This window comes from Rhipicephalus microplus, chromosome X (genome assembly GCF_043290135.1).
Source record: "Rhipicephalus microplus isolate Deutch F79 chromosome X, USDA_Rmic, whole genome shotgun sequence".
NCBI classification, from domain to species: domain Eukaryota; kingdom Metazoa; phylum Arthropoda; class Arachnida; order Ixodida; family Ixodidae; genus Rhipicephalus; species Rhipicephalus microplus.
Window position 1 is genome coordinate 74,585,938 of NC_134710.1, and position 14,365 is coordinate 74,600,302.

At 47.6% G+C, this 14,365-nt stretch overlaps 1 protein-coding gene and 50 non-coding genes across 51 annotated transcripts in view; all 51 read left to right on the forward strand.

Moving 5' to 3' along the window:
* The window catches only part of LOC119176671 (unextended protein), a 418,752-nt gene that overhangs the window by 166,981 nt on the left and 237,406 nt on the right, over positions 1–14,365 (forward strand). The gene's annotated exons all lie outside the window — the stretch shown is intronic.
* Positions 252–324, forward strand: TRNAK-UUU (transfer RNA lysine (anticodon UUU)). The gene has a single exon. It is a non-coding gene; the product is annotated as a tRNA-Lys (tRNA).
* TRNAK-UUU (transfer RNA lysine (anticodon UUU)) lies at positions 666–743 on the forward strand. Its single transcript has one exon. It is a non-coding gene; the product is annotated as a tRNA-Lys (tRNA).
* TRNAI-AAU (transfer RNA isoleucine (anticodon AAU)) lies at positions 882–954 on the forward strand. Its single transcript has one exon. It is a non-coding gene; the product is annotated as a tRNA-Ile (tRNA).
* On the forward strand, positions 1,304–1,376 carry TRNAK-UUU (transfer RNA lysine (anticodon UUU)). The gene has a single exon. It is a non-coding gene; the product is annotated as a tRNA-Lys (tRNA).
* On the forward strand, positions 1,515–1,587 carry TRNAK-UUU (transfer RNA lysine (anticodon UUU)). The gene has a single exon. It is a non-coding gene; the product is annotated as a tRNA-Lys (tRNA).
* On the forward strand, positions 1,934–2,006 carry TRNAK-UUU (transfer RNA lysine (anticodon UUU)). Its single transcript has one exon. It is a non-coding gene; the product is annotated as a tRNA-Lys (tRNA).
* On the forward strand, positions 2,145–2,217 carry TRNAI-AAU (transfer RNA isoleucine (anticodon AAU)). The gene has a single exon. It is a non-coding gene; the product is annotated as a tRNA-Ile (tRNA).
* On the forward strand, positions 2,356–2,428 carry TRNAK-UUU (transfer RNA lysine (anticodon UUU)). Its single transcript has one exon. It is a non-coding gene; the product is annotated as a tRNA-Lys (tRNA).
* TRNAK-UUU (transfer RNA lysine (anticodon UUU)) lies at positions 2,989–3,061 on the forward strand. The gene has a single exon. It is a non-coding gene; the product is annotated as a tRNA-Lys (tRNA).
* Positions 3,410–3,482, forward strand: TRNAK-UUU (transfer RNA lysine (anticodon UUU)). The gene has a single exon. It is a non-coding gene; the product is annotated as a tRNA-Lys (tRNA).
* TRNAK-UUU (transfer RNA lysine (anticodon UUU)) lies at positions 3,834–3,905 on the forward strand. The gene has a single exon. It is a non-coding gene; the product is annotated as a tRNA-Lys (tRNA).
* Positions 4,045–4,117, forward strand: TRNAK-UUU (transfer RNA lysine (anticodon UUU)). The gene has a single exon. It is a non-coding gene; the product is annotated as a tRNA-Lys (tRNA).
* On the forward strand, positions 4,257–4,329 carry TRNAK-UUU (transfer RNA lysine (anticodon UUU)). The gene has a single exon. It is a non-coding gene; the product is annotated as a tRNA-Lys (tRNA).
* TRNAK-UUU (transfer RNA lysine (anticodon UUU)) lies at positions 4,678–4,750 on the forward strand. The gene has a single exon. It is a non-coding gene; the product is annotated as a tRNA-Lys (tRNA).
* TRNAK-UUU (transfer RNA lysine (anticodon UUU)) lies at positions 4,889–4,961 on the forward strand. Its single transcript has one exon. It is a non-coding gene; the product is annotated as a tRNA-Lys (tRNA).
* TRNAI-AAU (transfer RNA isoleucine (anticodon AAU)) lies at positions 5,100–5,172 on the forward strand. Its single transcript has one exon. It is a non-coding gene; the product is annotated as a tRNA-Ile (tRNA).
* TRNAK-UUU (transfer RNA lysine (anticodon UUU)) lies at positions 5,312–5,384 on the forward strand. Its single transcript has one exon. It is a non-coding gene; the product is annotated as a tRNA-Lys (tRNA).
* TRNAK-UUU (transfer RNA lysine (anticodon UUU)) lies at positions 5,946–6,018 on the forward strand. The gene has a single exon. It is a non-coding gene; the product is annotated as a tRNA-Lys (tRNA).
* On the forward strand, positions 6,156–6,228 carry TRNAK-UUU (transfer RNA lysine (anticodon UUU)). Its single transcript has one exon. It is a non-coding gene; the product is annotated as a tRNA-Lys (tRNA).
* TRNAK-UUU (transfer RNA lysine (anticodon UUU)) lies at positions 6,368–6,440 on the forward strand. The gene has a single exon. It is a non-coding gene; the product is annotated as a tRNA-Lys (tRNA).
* On the forward strand, positions 6,789–6,861 carry TRNAK-UUU (transfer RNA lysine (anticodon UUU)). The gene has a single exon. It is a non-coding gene; the product is annotated as a tRNA-Lys (tRNA).
* On the forward strand, positions 7,000–7,072 carry TRNAK-UUU (transfer RNA lysine (anticodon UUU)). Its single transcript has one exon. It is a non-coding gene; the product is annotated as a tRNA-Lys (tRNA).
* On the forward strand, positions 7,211–7,283 carry TRNAI-AAU (transfer RNA isoleucine (anticodon AAU)). Its single transcript has one exon. It is a non-coding gene; the product is annotated as a tRNA-Ile (tRNA).
* TRNAI-AAU (transfer RNA isoleucine (anticodon AAU)) lies at positions 7,633–7,705 on the forward strand. Its single transcript has one exon. It is a non-coding gene; the product is annotated as a tRNA-Ile (tRNA).
* TRNAK-UUU (transfer RNA lysine (anticodon UUU)) lies at positions 8,057–8,129 on the forward strand. The gene has a single exon. It is a non-coding gene; the product is annotated as a tRNA-Lys (tRNA).
* On the forward strand, positions 8,266–8,338 carry TRNAK-UUU (transfer RNA lysine (anticodon UUU)). Its single transcript has one exon. It is a non-coding gene; the product is annotated as a tRNA-Lys (tRNA).
* TRNAK-UUU (transfer RNA lysine (anticodon UUU)) lies at positions 8,477–8,549 on the forward strand. Its single transcript has one exon. It is a non-coding gene; the product is annotated as a tRNA-Lys (tRNA).
* Positions 8,688–8,760, forward strand: TRNAK-UUU (transfer RNA lysine (anticodon UUU)). Its single transcript has one exon. It is a non-coding gene; the product is annotated as a tRNA-Lys (tRNA).
* On the forward strand, positions 8,900–8,972 carry TRNAI-AAU (transfer RNA isoleucine (anticodon AAU)). The gene has a single exon. It is a non-coding gene; the product is annotated as a tRNA-Ile (tRNA).
* TRNAK-UUU (transfer RNA lysine (anticodon UUU)) lies at positions 9,112–9,184 on the forward strand. The gene has a single exon. It is a non-coding gene; the product is annotated as a tRNA-Lys (tRNA).
* On the forward strand, positions 9,533–9,605 carry TRNAK-UUU (transfer RNA lysine (anticodon UUU)). The gene has a single exon. It is a non-coding gene; the product is annotated as a tRNA-Lys (tRNA).
* Positions 9,745–9,817, forward strand: TRNAK-UUU (transfer RNA lysine (anticodon UUU)). Its single transcript has one exon. It is a non-coding gene; the product is annotated as a tRNA-Lys (tRNA).
* Positions 9,957–10,029, forward strand: TRNAK-UUU (transfer RNA lysine (anticodon UUU)). The gene has a single exon. It is a non-coding gene; the product is annotated as a tRNA-Lys (tRNA).
* On the forward strand, positions 10,168–10,240 carry TRNAI-AAU (transfer RNA isoleucine (anticodon AAU)). The gene has a single exon. It is a non-coding gene; the product is annotated as a tRNA-Ile (tRNA).
* On the forward strand, positions 10,380–10,452 carry TRNAK-UUU (transfer RNA lysine (anticodon UUU)). The gene has a single exon. It is a non-coding gene; the product is annotated as a tRNA-Lys (tRNA).
* TRNAK-UUU (transfer RNA lysine (anticodon UUU)) lies at positions 10,592–10,664 on the forward strand. Its single transcript has one exon. It is a non-coding gene; the product is annotated as a tRNA-Lys (tRNA).
* Positions 10,802–10,874, forward strand: TRNAK-UUU (transfer RNA lysine (anticodon UUU)). The gene has a single exon. It is a non-coding gene; the product is annotated as a tRNA-Lys (tRNA).
* On the forward strand, positions 11,013–11,085 carry TRNAK-UUU (transfer RNA lysine (anticodon UUU)). Its single transcript has one exon. It is a non-coding gene; the product is annotated as a tRNA-Lys (tRNA).
* Positions 11,225–11,297, forward strand: TRNAK-UUU (transfer RNA lysine (anticodon UUU)). Its single transcript has one exon. It is a non-coding gene; the product is annotated as a tRNA-Lys (tRNA).
* TRNAK-UUU (transfer RNA lysine (anticodon UUU)) lies at positions 11,436–11,508 on the forward strand. The gene has a single exon. It is a non-coding gene; the product is annotated as a tRNA-Lys (tRNA).
* Positions 11,648–11,720, forward strand: TRNAK-UUU (transfer RNA lysine (anticodon UUU)). Its single transcript has one exon. It is a non-coding gene; the product is annotated as a tRNA-Lys (tRNA).
* Positions 12,069–12,141, forward strand: TRNAK-UUU (transfer RNA lysine (anticodon UUU)). The gene has a single exon. It is a non-coding gene; the product is annotated as a tRNA-Lys (tRNA).
* TRNAK-UUU (transfer RNA lysine (anticodon UUU)) lies at positions 12,280–12,352 on the forward strand. Its single transcript has one exon. It is a non-coding gene; the product is annotated as a tRNA-Lys (tRNA).
* On the forward strand, positions 12,491–12,563 carry TRNAI-AAU (transfer RNA isoleucine (anticodon AAU)). Its single transcript has one exon. It is a non-coding gene; the product is annotated as a tRNA-Ile (tRNA).
* On the forward strand, positions 12,703–12,775 carry TRNAK-UUU (transfer RNA lysine (anticodon UUU)). Its single transcript has one exon. It is a non-coding gene; the product is annotated as a tRNA-Lys (tRNA).
* On the forward strand, positions 13,337–13,409 carry TRNAK-UUU (transfer RNA lysine (anticodon UUU)). Its single transcript has one exon. It is a non-coding gene; the product is annotated as a tRNA-Lys (tRNA).
* Positions 13,546–13,618, forward strand: TRNAK-UUU (transfer RNA lysine (anticodon UUU)). Its single transcript has one exon. It is a non-coding gene; the product is annotated as a tRNA-Lys (tRNA).
* On the forward strand, positions 13,757–13,829 carry TRNAK-UUU (transfer RNA lysine (anticodon UUU)). Its single transcript has one exon. It is a non-coding gene; the product is annotated as a tRNA-Lys (tRNA).
* TRNAK-UUU (transfer RNA lysine (anticodon UUU)) lies at positions 13,968–14,040 on the forward strand. The gene has a single exon. It is a non-coding gene; the product is annotated as a tRNA-Lys (tRNA).
* Positions 14,178–14,250, forward strand: TRNAK-UUU (transfer RNA lysine (anticodon UUU)). Its single transcript has one exon. It is a non-coding gene; the product is annotated as a tRNA-Lys (tRNA).

The window sequence follows — 14,365 nt, forward strand, 5'->3', positions numbered from 1 at the left end:
ATGAACGCACAAGGGGACGCAAACTGAAACGCGTACTGTCCGCCCAGCTAGCTCCGTCAGTAGAGCATGAAAATGTTAATCTCAGGGTCGTGGGTTAAAGCCCCACGTTGGGCGCTGCATTTTTTATTGATCTGTTCTCTTATTACACGGATTGTTTTCCAATCTTTCTTCGCCTCCCTCTCCTTCGCTCTTTGACCTAAACTTTTTGACCACGAACGGACGGGGTGACGCAACATAAACGGGGGCCGTCTGCCCAGCTAGCTCAGTCCATAGAGCATGAGGGTTTTAATCTCAAGGTCGTAGGTTCGAGCCCCACGTTGGGCAGTCCTATTTTTACCGATCTGTTCTCATGTTACACGGATATTTTTCCAATCTTTCTTCGCCTTGTTCTCCTTCGCTCTTTGACTTAAGCTTTCTGACCATGAACACACGGGGTGAAGCAAACTGAAACGGGTGCTGTCTGCCCGGCTAGCGCATTTGGTAGAGCATGAGGCTTTTATATCAGAGTCGTTGGTACCAGCCCCAAGTTGGGCGCTGCATTTTTTTACTGATCTGTTCCCATGTTACACGGATTGTTTTCCAATCTTCCTTCTCCTTCTTCTCTTTCGCTCTGTGACTTAAGCTTTCTGACCATGAACGCACGGGATGACGCAAACTGAAATGGGGCCTGTTCCGGCTAGCTCAGTCGGTAGAGCATGAGACTTTTAATCTCAGAGTTGTGGGTTCGAGCCCCACGTTGGGTGCTGAATTTTGTACTGATCCGTTTCCATGTTACAGGAATTGTTTTCCAATATTTCTTCGCCTTCCTCTCCTTCGCTCTTTGACTTAGCCTTTCTGACCATGGACGCACGAGATGACGCAAACTGAAACGGGTACTGTCCGCCCGGCTAGCTCAGTCGGTAGAGCATGAGACTAATCATCTCAGGGCCATGGGTTCGAGCCCCAAGATGGGCGCTCCATTTTTTAGTGATCTGTTTTCATGTTACACGCATTGTTTTCTAATCTTCCTTCGCCTTCCTCTCTTTCGCTCTGTGACTTAAGCTTTTTGACCATGAACGCACGGGATGACGCAAACTGAAACGGGCACTGTTCGCCCGGCTAGTTCAGTCACTAGAGCATGAGACTTTTAATCTCAGAATCGTTGGTTCAAGCCCCAAGTTGGGCGACGCATTTTTTGCTGATCTGTTCCCATGTTACACGGATTGTTTTCAAATCTTCCTTCGCCTTCCTCTTTTTCGCTCTCTGACTTAAGCAATCTGACCATGAACGCACGGGATGACGCAAACTGTAACGCGTACTATCCGCCCGACTAGCTCAGTCGGTAGAGCATGAGACTTTTAATCTCAGGGTCGTGGGTTAAAGCCCCACGTTGGGCGCTGCATTTTTTTATTGATCTGTTCCCATATTACACGGATTGTTTTCCAATCTTTCTTCGCCTCCCTCTCCTTCGCTCTTTGACTTAAACTTTTTGACCATGAACGGACGGGGTGACGCAAAATAAACGGGGACCGTCTGCCCAGCTAGCTCAGTCCATAGAGCATGAGGCTTTTAATCTCAAGGTCGTAGGTTCGAGCCCCACGTTGGGCACTGCTTTTTTACCGATCTGTTCTCATGTTACACGGATTGTTTTCCAATCTTTCTTTGCCTTCTTCTCCTTCGCTCTTTGACTTAGGCTTTCTGACCATGAACTCACGGGGGACGCAAACTGAAACATGTGCTGTCTGCCCGGCTAGCTCAGTCGGTAGAGCTTGAGATTTTAATCTCAGGGTCGTGGGTTCGAGCCCCACTTTGGGCGCTGGTTTTTTTTACTAATCTGTTGCCATGTTACAGGAATTGTTTTCTAATCTTTCTTACCTTCCTCTCCTTCACTCTTTGACTTAATCATTCTGACCATGAACGCACGAGATGACACAAACTGAAACGGGTACTGTCCGCCCGGCTAGCTCAGTCGGTAGAGCATGAGACTTTTAATCTCAGGGTCGTGGGTTCGAGTCAAACGTTGGGCGCTGAATTTTTTTACTAATCTGTTGCCATGTTACAGAAATTGTTTTCTAATCTTTCTTACTATCCTCTCCTTCACTTTTTGACTTAATCTTTCTGACCATGAACGCACGAGATGACAAAAACTGAAACGGGTACTGTCCGTCCGGCTAGCTCAGTCGGTAGAGCATGAGACTAATATTCTCAGGGCAGCGGGTTCGAGCCCCACTTTGGGCGCTGCACTTTTTACTGATCTGTGCCCATAGTACACGGATTGTTTTCCAATCTTCTTGCGCCTTCCTCTCTTTCGCTCTATGAATTGAGCTTTCTGACCATGAACGCACAGGATTACGCAAACTGAGACGGGTACTGGCGGCCCGGCTAGCTCAGTCGGTAGAGCATGAGACTTTTAATCTCAGGGTCGTGGGTTCGAGCCCCACATTGGGCGCTGAACTTTTTACTGATCTGTTGCCATGTTACAGAAATTGTTTTCCAATATTTCTTCGCCTTCCTCTCCTTCGCTTTTTGACTTAATCTTTCTGACCATGAACACACGGGGTGAAGCAAACTGAAACGGGTGCTGTCTGCCCGGATAGCGCATTTGGTAGAGCATGAGGCTTTTATATCAGAGTCGTTGGAACCAGCACCAAGTTGGGCGCTGCATTTTTTTACTCATCTGTTCCCATGTTACACGGATTGTTTTCCAATCTTCATTCGCCTTCCTCTCTTTCGCTCTGAGACTTAAGCTTTCCTACCATGAACACACGAGATGACGCAAACTGAAACGGGTACTGTCCGCCCGGCTAGCTTAGTCGCCAGAGCATGACACTTTCAATCTCAGAGTCGTTGGTTCAAGCCCTAAGTTGGGCGCTGCATTTTTTATTTATCTGTTCCCAAGTTACACGGATTGTTTTCCAATCTTCCTTCGCCTTCCTCTCTTTCGCTCTGTGACTTAAGCTTTCTGACCATGAACGCACGGGATGACGCAAACTGAAACGCGTACTGTGCGCCCGGCTAGATCAGTCGGTAGAGCATGAGACTTTTAATCTCTGGGTCGTGGGTTTGAGCCCCATGTTGGGCGCTGCATTTTTTATTGATCTTTTCCCATATTACACGGATTGTTTTCCAATCTTTCTTCGCCTCCTTCTCCTTCGCTCTTTGACTTAAACTTTTTGACCATGAACGGACGGGGTGACGCAACATAAATGGGGGCCGTCTGCCCACCTAGCTAGGTCCATAGAGCATGAGACATATAATCTCAAGGTCGTAAGTTCGAGCCCCACGTTGGGCACTGCTGTTTTTACCGATCTGTTCTCATGTTACACGGATTGTTTTCCAATCTTTCTTCGCCTTCCTCTCCTTCGCTCTTTGACTTAAACTTTCTGACCGTGAACGCATGGGGTGACACAAACTGAAACAGGGCCTGTCTTCCCGGCTAGCTCAGTCGGTAGAGCATGAGACTTTTATTCTCAGGGTCTTGGGTTCGAGCCCCACGTTGGGCGCTGAATTTTTTCACTGATCTGTTTCCATGTTACAGGAAATGTTTTCCACACTTTCTTTACTTTCCTCTCCTTCGCTCTTTGAATTAATCTTTCTGACCATGAACACACGGGGTGAAGCAAACTGAAACGGTTGCTGTCTGCCAGGCTAGCTCAGTCGGTAGAGCATGAGATATTTAATCTCAGGGTCGTGGGTTCAAGCCCTAAGTTGGGCGCTGCATTTTTTTATTTATCTGTTCCCAAGTTACACGGATTGTTTTCCAATCTTCCTTCGCCTTCCTCTCTTTCGCTCTGTGACTTAAGCTTTCTGACCATGAACGCACGGGATGACGCAAACTGAAACACGTACTGTCCGCCCGACTAGCTCAGTCGGTAGAGCATGAGACTTTTAATCTCAGGGTCGTGATTCGAGCCCCACGTTGGGCGCTGAATTTTTTTACTGATCGTTTCCTATGTTACAGGAATCGTTTTCCAATCTTTCTTTGCCTTCTTCTCCTTCGCTCTTTGACTTAATCTTTCTGACCATTAACACACGGGGTGAACCAAACTCAAACGGTTGCCGTCTGCCCGGCTAGCTCATTCGGTAGAGCATGAGACTTTTAATCTCAGGGCCATGGGTTCGAGCCCCACGTTGGGCGCTGCAATTTTTTACTGATCTGTGCCCATGTTACACGGATTGTTTTCCAATCTTCTTTCGCCTTCCTCTCTTTCGCTCTGTGACTTAAACTTTATGACCATGAACGCACAAGGGGACGCAAACTGAAACGCGTACTGTCCGCCCAGCTAGCTCAGTCGGTAGAGCATGAAATATTTAATATCAGGGTCGTGGGTTAAAGCCCCACGTTGGGCGCTGCATTTTTTATTGATCTGTTCCCTTATTACACGGATTGTTTTCCAATCTTTCTTCGCCTCCCTCTCCTTCGGTCTTTGACTTAAACTTTTTGACCACGAATGGACGGGGTGACGCAACATAAACGGGGGCCGTCTGCCAAGCTAGCTCAGTCCATAGAGCATGAGGCTTTTAATCTCAAGGTCGTAAGTTCGAGCCCCACGTTGGGCACTCCTTTTTTTACCGATCATTTCTCATGTTACACGGATATTTTTCCAATCTTTCTTCGCCTTCTTCTCCTTCGCTCTTTGACTTAAGCTTTCTGACCATGAACGCACGGGGGGACGCAAACTGAAACAGGTGCTGTCTGCCCGGCTAGCTCAGTCGGTAGAGCATGAGACTTTTAATCTCAGGGTCGTGGGTTCGAGCCCCACGTTGGGCGCTGGTTTTTTTTACTAATCTGTTGCCATGTTACAGGAATTGTTTTCTAATCTTTCTTACCTTCCTCTCCTTCACTCTTTGACTTAATCTTTCTGACCATGAACGCACGAGATGACACAAACTGAAACGGGTACAGTCCGCCCGGCTAGCTCAGTCGGTAGAGCATGAGACTTTTAATCTCAGGGTCGTGGGTTCGAGTCAAACGTTGGGCGCTGAATTTTTTTACTAATCTGTTGCCATGTTACAGAAATTGTTTTCTAATCTTTCTTACTATCCTCTCCTTCACTCTTTGACTTCATCTTTCTGACCATGAACGCACGAGATGACCAAAACTGAAACGGGTACTGTCCGCCCGGCTAGCTCAGTCGGTAGAGCATGAGACTAATAATCTCAGGGCAGCGGGTTTGAGCCCCACGTTGGGCGCTGCACTTTTTTACTGATCTGTGCCCATAGTACACGGATTGTTTTCCAATCTTCTTGCGCCTTCCTCTCTTTCGCTCTGTGAATTGAGCTTTCTGACCATGAACGCACAGGATTACGCAAACTGAAACGGGTACTGTCGGCCCGGCTAGCTCAGTCGGTAGAGCATGAGACTTTTAATCTCAGGGTCGTGGGTTCGAGCCCCACGTTGGGCGCTGAACTTTTTACTGATCTGTTGCCATGTTACAGAAATTGTTTTCCAATATTTCTTTGCCTTCCTCTCCTTCGCTTTTTGACTTAATCTTTCTGACCATGAACACACGGGGTGAAGCAAACTGAAACGGGTGCTGTCTGCCCGGCTAGCCCAGTTGGTAGAGCATGAGGCTTTTATATCAGAGTCGTTGGTACCAGCCCCAAGTTGGGCGCTGCATTTTTTTACTCATCTGTTCCCATGTTACACGGATTGTTTTCCAATCTTCCTTCGCCTTCCTCTCTTTCGCTCTGTGACTTAAGCTTTCTGACCATGAACACACGAGATGACGCAAACTGAAACGGGTACTGTCCGCCCGGCTAGCTTAGTCGCCAGAGCATGAGACTTTCAATCTCAGAGTCGTTGGTTCAAGCCCTAAGTTGGGCGCTGCATTTTTTTATTTATCTGTTCCTAAGTTACACGGATTGTTTTCCAATCTTCCTTCGCCTTCCTCTCTTTCGCTCTGTGAATTGAGCTTTCTGACCATGAACGCACAGGATTACGCAAACTGAGACGGGTACTGTTGGCCCGGCTAGCTCAGTCGGTACAGCATGAGACTTTTAATCTCAGGGTCGTGGGTTCGAGCCCCACGTTGGGCGCTGAACATTTTACTGATCTGTTGCCATGTTACAGGAATTGTTTTCCAATATTTCTTCGCCTTCCTCTCCTTCGCTTTTTGACTTAATCTTTCTGACCATGACACACGGGGTGAAGCAAACTGAAACGGGTGCTGTCTGCCCGGCTAGCGCAGTTGGTAGAGCATGAGACTTTTAATCTCAGGGTCGTGGGTTCGAGCCCCACGTTGGGCGCTGAATTTTTTTACTGATCTGTGCCCATGTTACACGGATTGTTTTCCAATCTTCTTTCGCCTTCCTCTCTTTCGCTCTGTGACTTAAGCTTTATGACCATGAACGCACAAGGGGACGCAAACTGAAACGCGTACTGTCCGCCCAGCTAGCTCAGTCGGTAGAGCATGAAAATTTTAATATCAGGGTCGTGGGTTAAAGCCCCACGTTGGGCGCTGCCTTTTTTATTGATCTGTTCCCTTATTACACGGATTGTTTTCCAATCTTTCTTCGCCTCCCTCTCCTTCGGTCTTTGACTTAAACTTTTTGACCACGAATGGACGGGGTGACGCAACATAAACGGGGGCCGTCTGCCAAGCTAGCTCAGTCCATAGAGCATGAGGCTTTTAATCTCAAGGTCGTAAGTTCGAGCCCCACGTTGGGCACTCCTTTTTTTACCGATCATTTCTCATGTTACACGGATATTTTTCCAATCTTTCTTCGCCTTCTTCTCCTTCGCTCTTTGACTTAAGCTTTCTGACCATGAACGCACGGGGGGACGCAAACTGAAACAGGTGCTGTCTGCCCGGCTAGCTCAGTCGGTAGAGCATGAGACTTTTAATCTCAGGGTCGTGGGTTCGAGCCCCACGTTGGGCGCTGGTTTTTTTTACTAATCTGTTGCCATGTTACAGGAATTGTTTTCTAATCTTTCTTACCTTCCTCTCCTTCACTCTTTGACTTAATCTTTCTGACCATGAACGCACGAGATGACACAAACTGAAACGGGTACAGTCCGCCCGGCTAGCTCAGTCGGTAGAGCATGAGACTTTTAATCTCAGGGTCGTGGGTTCGAGTCAAACGTTGGGCGCTGAATTTTTTTACTAATCTGTTGCCATGTTACAGAAATTGTTTTCTAATCTTTCTTACTATCCTCTCCTTCACTCTTTGACTTCATCTTTCTGACCATGAACGCACGAGATGACCAAAACTGAAACGGGTACTGTCCGCCCGGCTAGCTCAGTCGGTAGAGCATGAGACTAATAATCTCAGGGCAGCGGGTTTGAGCCCCACGTTGGGCGCTGCACTTTTTTACTGATCTGTGCCCATAGTACACGGATTGTTTTCCAATCTTCTTGCGCCTTCCTCTCTTTCGCTCTGTGAATTGAGCTTTCTGACCATGAACGCACAGGATTACGCAAACTGAAACGGGTACTGTCGGCCCGGCTAGCTCAGTCGGTAGAGCATGAGCCTTATTTTCAGGGTCGTGGGTTCGAGCCAAACGTTTGGTGCTGAATTTTTTTACTAATCTGTTGCCATGTTACAGGAATTGTTTTCTATTCTTTTTTCGCCTTCCTCTCCTTCACGTTTTGACTTAATCTTTCTGACCATGAACGCACGAGATGACGCAAACTGAAACAGGTACTGTCCGCCCGGCTAGCTCAGTCGGTAGAGCATGAGACTAATAATCTCAGGTTCGTGGGTTCGAGCCAAACGTTGGGCGCTGAATTTTTTTACTAATCTGTTGCCATGTTACAGGAATTGTTTTCTCATCTTTTTTCGCCTTCCTCTCTTTCGCTCTGTGACTTAAGCTTTCTGACCATGAACACACGAGATGACGCAAACTGAAACGGGTACTGTCCGCCCGGCTAGCTTAGTCGCCAGAGCATGAGACTTTCAATCTCAGAGTCGTTGGTTCAAGTCCTAAGTTGGGCGCTGCATTTTTTTATTTATCTGTTCCTAAGTTACACGGATTGTTTTCCAATCTTCCTTCGCCTTCCTCTCTTTCGCTCTGTGACTTAAGCTTTCTGACCATGAACGCACAGGATGACGCAAACTGAAACACGTACTGTCCGCCCGGCTAGCTCAGTCGGTAGAGCATGAGACTTTTAATCTCAGGGTCGTGGGTTTGAGCCCCACGTTGGGCGCTGCATTTTTATTGATCTGTTCCCATATTACACGGATTGTTTTCCAATCTTTCTTCGCCTCCTTCTCCTTCGCTCTTTGACTTAAACTTTTTGACCATGAACGGACGGGGTGACGCAACATAAATGGGGGCCGTCTGCCCAGCTAGCTCAGTCCATAGAGCATGAGACTTTTAATCACAAGGTCGTAGGTTCGAGCCCCACGTTGGGCACTGCTTTTTTTACCGATCTGTTCTCATGTTACAGGGATTGTTTTTCAATCTTTCTTCGCCTTCCTCTCTTTCGCTCTGTGACTTAAGCTTTCTGACCATGAACGCACGGGGTGACGCAAACTGAAACACGTACTGTCCGCCCGGCTAGCTCAGTCGGTAAAGCATGAGACTTTTAATCTCAGGGTCGTGGGTTCGAGCCCCACGTTGGGCGCTGGTTTTTTTTGCTAATCTGTTGCCATGTTACAGGAATTGTTTTCTAATCTTTCTTACCTTCCTCTCCTTCACTCTTTGACTTAATCTTTCTGACCATGAACGCACAGGATGACACAAACTGAAACGGGTACTGTCCGCCCGGCTAGCTCACTCGGTAGAGCATGAGACTTTTAATCTCAGGGTCGTGGGTTCGAGTCAAACGTTGGGCGCTGATTTTTTTTACTGATCTGTTCCCATGTTACACGGATTGTTTTCCAATCTTTCTTCGCCTTCCTCTCCTTCACTCTTTGACTTAATCGTTCTGACCATGAACGCACGAGATTACGCAAACTGAGACGGGTATTGTCCGCCCGGCTAGCTCAGTCGGTAGAGCATGAGACTAATAATCTCAGGGCCGCGGGTTCGAGCCCCACGTTGGGCGCTGCACTTTTTTACTGATCTGTGCCCATAGTACATGGATTGTTTTCCAATCTTCTTGCGCCTTCCTCTCTTTCGCTCTGTGAATTGAGCTTTCTGACCATGAACGCACAGGATTACGCAAACTGAGACGGGTACTGTTGGCCCGGCTAGCTCAGTCGGTACAGCATGAGACTTTTAATCTCAGGGTCGTGGGTTCGAGCCCCACGTTGGGCGCTGAACATTTTACTGATCTGTTGCCATGTTACAGGAATTGTTTTCCAATATTTCTTCGCCTTCCTCTCCTTCGCTTTTTGACTTAATCTTTCTGACCATGACACACGGGGTGAAGCAAACTGAAACGGGTGCTGTCTGCCCGGCTAGCGCAGTTGGTAGAGCATGAGGCTTTTATATCAGAGTCGATAGTACCAGCCCCAAGTTGGGCGCTGCATTTTTTTACTCATCTATTCCCATGTTACACGGATTGTTTTCCAATCTTCCTTCGCCTTCCTCTCTTTCGCTCTGTGACTTAGGCTTTCTGACCATGAACGCACGGGATGACGCAAACTGAAACACGTACTGTCCGCCCGGCTAGCTCAGTCGGTAGAGCATGAGACTTTTAATCTCAGGGTCGTGGGTTCGAGCCCCACGTTAGGCGCTGAATTTTTCCACTGATCTGTTCCCATGTTGCAGGAATTGTTTTCCACACTTTCTTTACCTTCCTCTCCTTCGCTCTTTGATTTAATCTTTCTGACCATGAACACACGGGGTGAGGCAAACTGAAACGGTTTCTGTCTGCCCGGCTAGCTCAGTCGGTAGAGCATGAGACATTTAATCTCAGGGTCGTGGGTTCAAGCCCTAAGTTGGGCGCTGCATTTTTTCATTTATCTGTTCCCAAGTTACACGGATTGTTTTCCAATCTTCCTTCGCCTTCCTCTCTTTCGCTCTGTGACTTAATCTTTCTGACCATTAACACACGGGGTGAACCAAACTGAAACGGTTGCTGTCTGCCCGGCTAGCTCAGTCGGTAGAGCATGAAACTTTTAATCTCAGGGTCGTCGGTTCGAGCCAAACGTTGGGCGCAGTATTTTTTTACTAATCTGTTGCCATGTTGCAGGAATTGTTTTCTAATCTTTCTTACCTTCCTCTCCTTCACTCTTTGACTTAATCTTTCTGACCATGAACGCTCGAGATGACACAAACTGAAACGGGTACTGTCCGCCCGGCTAGCTCAGTCGGTAGAGCATGAGACTAATAATCTCAGTGCCGTGGGTTCGAGCCCCACGTTGGGCGCTGCATTCTTTTACTGATTTGTGCCCATGTTACACGGATTGTTTTCCAATCTTCTTTCGCCGTCCTCTCTTTCGCTCTGTGACTTAAGCTTTATAACCATGAACGCACAAGGGGACGCAAACTGAAACGCGTACTGTCCGCCCAGCTAGCTCAGTCGGTAGAGCATGAAAGTTTTAATCTCAGGGTCGTGGGTTAAAGCCCCACGTTGGGCGCTGGTTTTTTTTACTAATCTGTTGCCATGTTACAGTAATTGTTTTCCACTCTTTCTTTACCTTCCTCTCCTTCGCTCTTTGATTTATTCTTTCTGACCATGAACACACGGGGTGAAGCAAACTGAAACGGTTGCTGTCTGCCCGGCTAGCTCAGTCGGTAGAGCATGAAAATTTTATTCTCAGGGTCGTGGGTTAAAGCCCCACGTTGGGCGCTGCATTTTTTATTGATCTGTTCCCTTATTACACGGATTGTTTTCCAATCTTTCTTCGCCTCCCTCTCCTTCGCTCTTTGACTTAAACGTTTTGACCACGAACGGACGCTGTGACGCAACATAAACGGGGGCCGTCTGCCCAGCTAGCTCAGTCCATAGAGCATGAGGCTTTTAATCTGAAGGTCGTAGGTTCGAGCCCCACGTTGGGCACTGCTTTTTTTACCGATCTGTTCTCATGTTACACGGATTGTTTTCTAATCTTTCTTCGCCTACTTCTCCTTCGCTCTTTGACTTAAGCTTTCTGACCATGGACGCACGGGAGGACGCAAACTGAAACAGGTGCTGTCTGCCCGGCTAGATCAGTCGGTAGAGCATGAGACTTTTAATCTCAGGGTCGTGGGTTCGAGCCCCACGTTGGGCGCTGGTTTTTTTTTACTAATCTGTTGCCATGTTACAGGAATTGTTTTCTAATCTTTCTTACCTTCCTCTCCTTCACTCTTTGACTTAATCTTTCTGACCATGAACGCACGAGATGACACAAACTGAAACGGGTACTGTCCGCCCGGCTAGCTCAGTCGGTAGAGCATGAGACTTTTAATCTCAGGGTCGTGGGTTCAAGTCAAACGTTGGGCGCTGAATGTTTTTACTAATCTGTTGCCATGTTACAGAAATTGTTTTCTAATCTTTCTTACTATCCTCTCCTTCACTCTTTGACTTAATCTTTCTGACCATGAACGCAAAAGATTACGCAAACTGAAACGGGTACTGTCCGCCCGGCTAGCTCAGTCGGTAGAGCATGAGACTTTTAATCTCAGGGTCGTGGGTTCGAGCCCCACGTTGGGCGCTGAATTTTTTTACTGATCTGTGCCCATGTTACACGGATTGTTTTCCAATCTTCTTTCGCCTTCCTCTCTTTCGCTCTGTGACTTAAGCTTTATGACCATGAACGCACAAGGGGACGCAAACTGAAACGCGTACTGTCCGCCCAGCTAGCTCAGTCGGTAGAGCATGAAAATTTTAATATCAGGGTCGTGGGTTAAAGCCCCACGTTGGGCGCTGCATTTTTTATTGATCTGTTCCCTTATTACACGGATTGTTTTCCAATCTTTCTTCGCCTCCCTCTCCTTCGGTCTTTGACTTAAACTTTTTGACCACGAATGGACGGGGTGACGCAACATAAACGGGGGCCGTCTGCCAAGCTAGCTCAGTCCATAGAGCATGAGGCTTTTAATCTCAAGGTCGTAAGTTCGAGCCCCACGTTGGGCACTCCTTTTTTTACCGATCATTTCTCATGTTACACGGATATTTTTCCAATCTTTCTTCGCCTTCTTCTCCTTCGCTCTTTGACTTAAGCTTTCTGACCATGAACGCACGGGGGGACGCAAACTGAAACAGGTGCTGTCTGCCCGGCTAGCTCAGTCGGTAGAGCATGAGACTTTTAATCTCAGGGTCGTGGGTTCGAGCCCCACGTTGGGCGCTGGTTTTTTTTACTAATCTGTTGCCATGTTACAGGAATTGTTTTCTAATCTTTCTTACCTTCCTCTCCTTCACTCTTTGACTTAATCTTTCTGACCATGAACGCACGAGATGACACAAACTGAAACGGGTACAGTCCGCCCGGCTAGCTCAGTCGGTAGAGCATGAGACTTTTAATCTCAGGGTCGTGGGTTCGAGTCAAACGTTGGGCGCTGAATTTTTTTACTAATCTGTTGCCATGTTACAGAAATTGTTTTCTAATCTTTCTTACTATCCTCTCCTTCACTCTTTGACTTCATCTTTCTGACCATGAACGCACGAGATGACCAAAACTGAAACGGGTACTGTCCGCCCGGCTAGCTCAGTCGGTAGAGCATGAGACTAATAATCTCAGGGCAGCGGGTTTGAGCCCCACGTTGGGCGCTGCACTTTTTTACTGATCTGTGCCCATAGTACACGGATTGTTTTCCAATCTTCTTGCGCCTTCCTCTCTTTCGCTCTGTGAATTGAGCTTTCTGACCATGAACGCACAGGATTACGCAAACTGAAACGGGTACTGTCGGCCCGGCTAGCTCAGTCGGTAGAGCATGAGACTTTTAATCTCAGGGTCGTGGGTTCGAGCCCCACGTTGGGCGCTGAACTTTTTACTGATCTGTTGCCATGTTACAGAAATTGTTTTCCAATATTTCTTCGCCTTCCTCTCCTTCGCTTTTTGACTTAATCTTTCTGACCATGAACACACGGGGTGAAGCAAACTGAAACGGGTGCTGTCTGCCCGGCTAGCCCAGTTGGTAGAGCATGAGGCTTTTATATCAGAGTCGTTGGTACCAGCCCCAAGTTGGGCGCTGCATTTTTTTACTCATCTGTTCCCATGTTACACGGATTGTTTTCCAATCTTCCTTCGCCTTCCTCTCTTTCGCTCTGTGACTTAAGCTTTCTGACCATGAACACACGAGATGACGCAAACTGAAACGGGTACTGTCCGCCCGGCTAGCTTAGTCGCCAGAGCATGAGACTTTCAATCTCAGAGTCGTTGGTTCAAGCCCTAAGTTGGGCGCTGCATTTTTTTATTTATCTGTTCCTAAGTTACACGGATTGTTTTCCAATCTTCCTTCGCCTTCCTCTCTTTCGCTCTGTGACTTAAGCTTTCTGACCATGAACGCACAGGATGACGCAAACTGAAACACGTACTGTCCGCCCGGCTAGCTCAGTCGGTAGAGCATGAGACTTTTAATCTCAGGGTCGTGGGTTTGAGCCCCACGTTGGGCGCTGCATTTTTATTGATCTGTTCCCATATTACACGGATTGTTTTCCAATCTTTCTTCGCCTCCTTCTCCTTCGCTCTTTGACTTAAACTTTTTGACCATGAACGGACGGGGTGACGCAACATAAATGGGGGCCGTCTGCCCAGCTAGCTCAGTCCATAGAGCATGAGACTTTTAATCACAAGGTCGTAGGTTCGAGCCCCACGTTGGGCACTGCTTTTTTTACCGATCTGTTCTCATGTTACAGGGATTGTTTTTCAATCTTTCTTCGCCTTCCTCTCTTTCGCTCTGTGACTTAAGCTTTCTGACCATGAACGCACGGGGTGACGCAAACTGAAACACGTACTGTCCGCCCGGCTAGCTCAGTCGGTAAAGCATGAGACTTTTAATCTCAGGGTCGTGGGTTCGAGCCCCACGTTGGGCGCTGAATTTTTTTACTGATCGTTTCCTAAGCTACAGGAATCGTTTTCTAATCTTTCTTAACTTCCTCTCCTTCACTCTTTGACTTAATCTTTCTGACCATGAACGCACAAGGGGACGCAAACTGAAACGCGTACTGTCCGCCCAGCTAGCTCACTCGGTAGAGCATGAAAATTTTAATCTCAGGGTCGTGGGTTAAAGCCCCACGTTGGGCGCTGCATTTTTTATTGATCTGTTCCCTTATTACACGGATTGTTTTCCAATCTTTCTTCGCCTCCCTCTCCTTCGGTCTTTGACTTAAACTTTTTGACCACGAACGGACGGGGTGACGCAACATAAACGGGGGCCGTCTGCCCAGCTAGCTCAGTCCATAGAGCATGAGGCTTTTAATCTCAAGGTCGTAGGTTCGAGCCCCACGTTGGGCACTCCTTTTTTTACCGATCTGTTCTCATGTTACACGGATATTTTTCCAATCTTTCTTCGCCTTCTTCTCCTTCGCTCTTTGACTTAAGCTTTCTGACCATGAACGCACGGGGGGAC